Source organism: Peromyscus maniculatus, chromosome 7, assembly GCF_049852395.1.
Source record: "Peromyscus maniculatus bairdii isolate BWxNUB_F1_BW_parent chromosome 7, HU_Pman_BW_mat_3.1, whole genome shotgun sequence".
Taxonomy (NCBI): Eukaryota; Metazoa; Chordata; class Mammalia; order Rodentia; family Cricetidae; genus Peromyscus; species Peromyscus maniculatus.
In genome coordinates, this window is record NC_134858.1 from 86,157,152 (window position 1) to 86,164,213 (window position 7,062).

General features: G+C 47.1%; 2 pseudogenes; both read left to right on the forward strand.

The window, feature by feature from the left end:
* The first annotated feature begins 307 nt into the window (after window positions 1–307).
* LOC121831174 (olfactory receptor 6C74-like) lies at window positions 308–1,977 on the forward strand (annotated as a pseudogene).
* Window positions 1,977–2,685, forward strand: LOC102921142 (olfactory receptor 6C4-like; annotated as a pseudogene).
* Window positions 2,686–7,062: the final 4,377 nt, after the last annotated feature.

Sequence of the window (7,062 nt, forward strand, 5' to 3'; positions counted from 1 at the left end):
CATTGATGGTCTAGGGGTTACTTGGGGGCCTAGGCTCCTTTCAGGAGATGAATGCCATTGGAAACTTGATTGCATTGGTGTTCCTGGAGGTAATGGGGGACTTTGATACATTTGGTAATTCAGTTGGCTTACAGATGATAAATGATTTTGGAGCCTTAATTGCATTGGAATTCCCGGGTACATTAGGGGATTTTGAGACGTTTGCAGACTTGAGTTGCTTATAAGCTCTTGAGGAATCTGGATAGCTGTTTTCAGAGGTACAAATGAAGGGAGTTTGAAATCTGGAAAAAATACTGCACTGGTGGACATGAAAACATACTGGGATATGATCTTCTTGGAGTAAGTTCATGTGCTGAGGAACCCTGGATACCAATTGGCTCTCCCATCTTGACTAGATCCTTGCTGGTGGTACAAGTTGCTGTATTCTTAATATCATCTTCAAATATTTACAGAAGAGAACACATCAACTCACATGTATTTATAACTTATCTGCTGAGCATCACTGGAAACCTTATCATTATCCTTCTGACTCTGCTGGATTCCTACCTCAAAACACCCATGTATTTCTTCCTTCAGAAGTTTTCATTCTCTCTGACATCTACCTGCATCCCTAGATTCCTGGTCAGCATAGCGACCAAGGATAAAACTATTTCCATTGAGGCTTGCTTCACACAATTATTTGCTGTCCTTATCTTCGGGATAGCACAGTTTTTCTTTCTGGCTGTCATGTCCTATGACCGCTACGTGGCTATTTGTAAACCCCTTCATTACACAGCCGTCATGAACACCAGAGTGTGTACATGGCTCTTTGGCACTTGCTGTTTAATTGCTTTGTTGGCAATCTGCCCTGGAGTCATTGTAATTCTGCGATGCTATTATTGAACACTTTATCTGTGACTACTCTCCCATCTTGAAGCTTTCCTGACGTGATACAAGGTCTATGCAACTGGTCAACTTCATTTTTGCCATCCTTATTCTCCTGATGATCTTGGCACTAGTAATGTTCTCTTATGGGAAAATCATAAGTACAATTCTGAGGTTCCCTTCTGGTCAGCAGCAGAAGAAGGCCTTCTCTAACTGTTCCTCCCACATGATTGTTGTCTCCATCTCTTATGGCAGCTGCATTTTTATGTATATCAAACCTTCTGCAGAAGAAAGGATAGCTTTCAACAAGGGGGTTGCCACTCCTTTTCCAGTGCCAGCCTCACCTCGCCTCTCTCTTCTTCATAGGGAACCGAACCTAGGACCTCTGCAAGAGCACTCACTGCTCTTAACCCCTGAGCTATTTCTCCTCCTGCTCTTCTCCTTAGTCTTTTTTGCTCTTCTCTCTTGAGCCTAGATGTCTCTTATTGATTCCCTCCCTCTGCCTGACAGACACACCCATCCTTTCTCTGCCTAGCTACTGGCCCTTCAGCTCTTCATTAGGTGTTTAGGCTGGCAGAGCCAAGCAGATGCAGCACATCTTTAAGTAATTAAACACACATCCTGGCATCATTACGCAAATGCAGCATCAACAAAGGTAATACGCTTTTACACAGTTAAAAGTAACAGTCTACAGCATCAACAAATGGAAATACATCTTTGCCTACTTAAAATAATATTCTACAGCAGTCCTGTTGTGATGTGATTTGCAAATATTCATGAGGAGACACATAAAATACGATAGAAAACTATGTAAAACCAAAGCCGTAGTTTAAGACACTCCATTGCAAGAGAAGTGCAAACCATCTACCAAAATGTTAGCAGAGGTCATGTTAGCTGAAGGGCCAATAGGTAGGCAGAGAAAGGATGGGTGTGTCTGTCAGGCAGAGAGAATCAATACAGAAGATTATTAGTAGTTAGTCTTCTGAGGTCAGCCTTGTCTCACCTTTCCACCCCCCTAAGACTCTAAGACTTCCTCTCTGTACTGCTAAGCTCAGTTCACCTTCATCACCCATTTCTCTCTTTCTCAGCTTCACAGGGAATCAAAACAGATGATGAAAAATCAGACTTTCAGTGAATTCATTCTCCTGGGACTCACAGATGCACCGGAGCTTCAAATCTGTGTTTTCCTATTCCTCCTCCTCACATACATTCTCAGCATTATGTGAAATCTCACTATTATCATCCTCACACTGCTTGATTCACACCTCCAGACACCCATGTACTTCTTCCTCAGGAAATTCTCCTTCCTAGAAATCTCCTTTACATCCACTTTTACTCCTCGAATGCTCGTCAGCATCTCTACAGGAATTAAGACCATCAGCTTTGCTGGCTGCTTCACTCAGTACTTCTTTGCCATCTTCTTTGGAGCCACTGAATTCTGCCTTCTGACTGCCATGTCCTATGACCGCTATGTGGCCATCTGCAAAACCCTGCATTACACCACAATCATGAGCAACAAGGTCTGCACCCTGCTGGTCCTCTGCTCTTGGCGGAGTGGCTCCTAGTCATCTTATTCCCAATCATCTTGACCAGTCAGCTGGACTTCTGTGCATCCAATGTGCTCAATTATTATTACTGTGACTATGGACCACTCATAGAAATATCTTGCTCAGACACAAGGCTGCTGGAATTCTTGACTTTCTCTTAGCAGTGGTGACCTTGATAGTCACACTGGTGCTGGTGATTCTCTCCTACACTCGAATCGTCAGGACCATTCTGAAGATCCCTTCTGCACAGCAAAGGAAGAAGGCCTTTGGGTGACATTCAGGCTACCTCTCCCCCCCTCTCCCCCCCTACCTCGGAACTGAACCCAGGACCTCCTGAAGAGGTCTAAGTGCTCTTAACCACTGAGCTATTTCTCCTCCCGCCCTTCTCCTTAGTCTTTCCTGCTCTTCTCTCTTCATCCCAGGTTTCTCCTATTTATTCTCTCTGCCTGACAGCCACACCCTAACTCTTCGCCCTTCAGCTCTTAACACATCAGGTGCTTAGGCAGTCAGAGCCACACAGATGCAACACATCTTTATGTAATTAAACACACATCCTTGCATCATTAAGCAAATGCAGCATCAACAAAGGTAACACGCTTTTACACAGTTAAAAGTAATAGTCTACAGCATAAACAAATGTAAATACATCTTTGCCTAGTCCAAGCAATATTCTACAACCGTCATTTTGTGATATGATTTGCAAATATACATGCAGAGACACATAAAATAGGATTTAAACTATGTAAAACCTAAGCCGTAGTTTAAGATGCTCCATTGCAAGCGAAGTGCAAACCATGCACCAAAATGTTAGCAGAGGTCATGTGGGTAGGAGAATTATGAGTGATTTTCTTTCTTTTTCCCCCCTCACATTTCCCCACATTGTCTATACAGAAGTTTATTAATAGTTATTCTTCTGAGGTCAGCCTTGTCTAATCTTTCCAGCCCCCTACAAAAAAAGGTCTGTGTCTGGGTGCTAAGCTTTAATCATATACTGTACAGAGGTACAGGAGGAGGGGGAGAAGGAAGGGGAGGAGGAGGTTGGAGGGGAGGAGGAGAACGGGGAGGAAGGAAGGCAGAAGAGGAAGAGGAGGAGGGGGAGTAGAGGGACGAGGAGGTGGGGAGATGGGGGAGGAGGGGAGCAGCGGCGGCAGCAGCAGTGTGCCTTCCACTTGTAATCCCCCCACTGAGGAAGTAGTAACAGGTGGATCCCTGGAGCCTGATGTCCAGTGTGACTAGCCTACTTGGTGACTTATAGGCCAGCAAGAGACGCTGACAGAAGAGAGAAAAGAAGGGAAGGATCGAGGGAGGCAGGGAGGGCTGAGAGGGGAAGAAATATTAGGGAGGAAAGAAGGGAAGGGAAGGGTGGAGGAAGGCTGGATGACACCTCAAGACTGACATGTGACATCTAAGGTATTCCTCTGGTCTCTGTGAGCACGTGAGCACTCACACATCTGCACACTCACACATCTGCACACTCACACACACACACTCACACACATGCACAGTCACACACTCACACATAAGCACACTCACACATAAGCACACTCACACATATGCACACTCATTCATATGCACACCTACACAGGCACAAACTTGAACACACGGACATACAAAAGAGACTTGCTGTGACTCCAGTTAGAATAGACAGCTCCTTCCCATAGAAACCCATTAGTTCGTGGATCCGTGGGGAAGGACCACCAGTGGACGGGATGCTCCCCCTGGGAAAGCAGCCTGGCCTCCTTGCTGTCTGCATTCCGCCCACAGGCTGGCTGGAAATGAGCAAGCAGAGCAGGTCTTTAGATCTTGACATTCAGACCGTCATGTATTCCGGTGTCACAGAGCTGCCACCTAGCCATGGACACATTCTGATTGTCACATCAACCCTGCATAGCCACCATCTTGACAGGTATGGGGGACAGGACTCAGAGGGGTGACTTGGAAGGTTATACTGCTAGTGAGTGACAGTTTTACAGCTTGGATCAAATGTGTGTGTGACTCAACGATGTCTCCCCTTTCCACTCTGCCAAGCCGTGTTTGGGCAAGCTCAATGATTTGGGCCAAGTTAGGGTCCCTTCTTCCTGAATGCCCATCATCCTGATGCAAAGCATAGACTGTAAACAGACCGGGCACTTGCACCTTCTCAGCTCTGGGCGAGGTCCCTGGTAACAGTTGCATACTTACTGGATACAGAGGCAGTCCCAGGCCACAATTTTTAAATTGTAGTAAGTGCATGGTTAGGGGCATGTTTTATTGCAAATCTTTGTGACAGCAGAGGTCCAGAGTCCTCTTTAGTGACAGAAGCCACTGCCTTCCGCAGCCCTGCATGCTGATGAATACAGATATGCGTATGTGCAAATCCATGTGTGCGCACGCGCATACACACATACACACCAGTGTATGCTACACACATACACACCAGCGTATGTGCCTCAGCATCTATGTCTGTATGTACACATGTTATTATTTTAGGGTTTCTATTGCTGCCATGAAACACCATGATCAGAAAGCAAGCTGGGGAGGAAAGGGTTTATTGGGCTTATACCACTGTTCATCACTGAAGGAAGTTCAGACAGGAACTCAAACAGGGCAGGAACCTGGAGGCAGGAGCTGATGCAGAGGCCATGGAGGGGCAGTGCTTACTGGCTTGCTCCCCATGGCTTGCTCAGCCTGCTTTCTTATAGAACCCAGGACCACCAGCCCAGGGATGCCACCACCCACAGTGAGCTGGGACCTCTGCCATCAATCACTAATTAAGAAAATACCCCATAGCCCAATCTTATGGAGGCATTTTCTCTACTGAGGCTCCCTCCTCTGACGACTCTAGCCTGTGTCAAGTTGACATAGAACTAACCAGCACAGTTTTGTACATACATGCATACAATATACATATATATGCTAATTTTTGTGCACCTACATATGAAGGTATGTGTGTATGAAAGATACACTGATAGGAATGTTGGTATGCATATGTGTGTACATACATTTTACTAGTAGATATGATGTGTGTGAACATACTTGTGTGCCTGTGTTTGGTGCTATAGCTGTATTTACTAGTACACACCCAAGCCAAATGTGTTTAGACAGACCCTGCACCCTCTAGTTCCTGGTTCCTATGCCTCCCTATTGCCTCACACCTTCCTCTGAGCTTTTGTGTCCGGTGCAGGTTTTGGCCCCACAGCGCCACCTGTTGGCCACCCTGTTTCTGGAGGAGGCAGAAGGGCCACCCATGCAGCAGAGGGGAACATGCATCAGAGAAGCCCAGGGGACAGCGCCATGCCAACACAGCCCCTAGGGTCACGGGGTCCCCAGGTGAGTCCATTTTCAAATCTAGAGAAGGACTCAAAAGAAATGGAAGACCGGGTGATGGTGGTAGCACACACCTTTAATCCCAGCTCCTGGAAAGCAGAGGCAGGAGGATCTCTGCGAGTTCAGGGCCAGCCTGGTCTACAGAGTGAGTTCCAGGATAGCCAGGGCTACACAGAGAAGCCCTATCTTGAAAAACCAAAAAAAAAAAAAAAAAAAAAAAAAAAAGAAAAGAAAGGAAACAGAAGTGGAGTGGGTAGCCATTCCAGCTTGGATCTGGAAGTTCCAACCCCCATGGAGACTCTGGCAACTGTCACGCCTACGAGGCGGGGCCAGGGGAGGTGCCTGGAGACCTGAGATCTGGATGGGCCAACGCTCTCTCTGTGCCGGGACCCTGAGCCGTGGAGGTGAAGAGCTTCAGAGAACACCGCTGGACTGCCATACAACTTCCCCAGACCCTGCGACCTACCTATCACTTAATTTGTGAGTTACACCATTAAATAAATATTCTTTCAACTACGTGGAGTGGCCAAAATAATTTCACCAATACCCACTACACAGAAGAACCGTCAGGAAGCCAGGGCCACCCAAAGTGGAGAGACTGGTCGTGGTGAGCCACGGAAGGGTGAAGGACCGGCAAGGTGTAGCTCTAACTCTTCTGCAGCTTGTGGGGGATGCTGGCCCCGATCCACACCCCGCACTATACAAAACCCTGTAGCCAGCCAAGGTCAGGGGTGGGGTGGTGGCGGTGGTAACCAGTGGAAGGGAGGTTCCAGAGGGCCCAGAGGAGGGGTGTCAGGGCCAGGGGTGGGGGTGGAGGGATTTTGGAAGCGATATGGACCCCTGAGCTCTCCTGAAGGTTAGAGGCAAATTCACCTCTGCAGTCTTCCATCTGTTTCCACCTCACTCGGTCTATTTTTAAGATTTATTTTGTTATTTTTAATTGTGCGTATGTGCGTGACAGAGACTGCGTGCACAGGCCTGTTCCTGTGGAGGCCAGAGGAGGACATTGGATCCCCCGAAGCTGGAGTTACAGGCAGTTGTGAGATCTGGTACCTGGATGCTGGGAACCAAACTCACGGCCTCAGCAAAAGCAGTAAGAACTCTAAACCACTGAGCCATCTCTCCAGCCCAACCTCACTCAACTGAAGCTTATACCACACTAATTAACCTGTCCTAAATGCAGTGTGACACTTCTTACCAAAATGCCTTTGTACACACGGTTCGCCCATCCTGACTGCCCCTATCTCTTACAGTGGAAACTCCTACTCATCCTACAAAACCTGGTCTCTGGGTCTTCTTTACGCAGCCTTCCCCGTCCCCATACCTCCTTTATCTCACTAGTTAT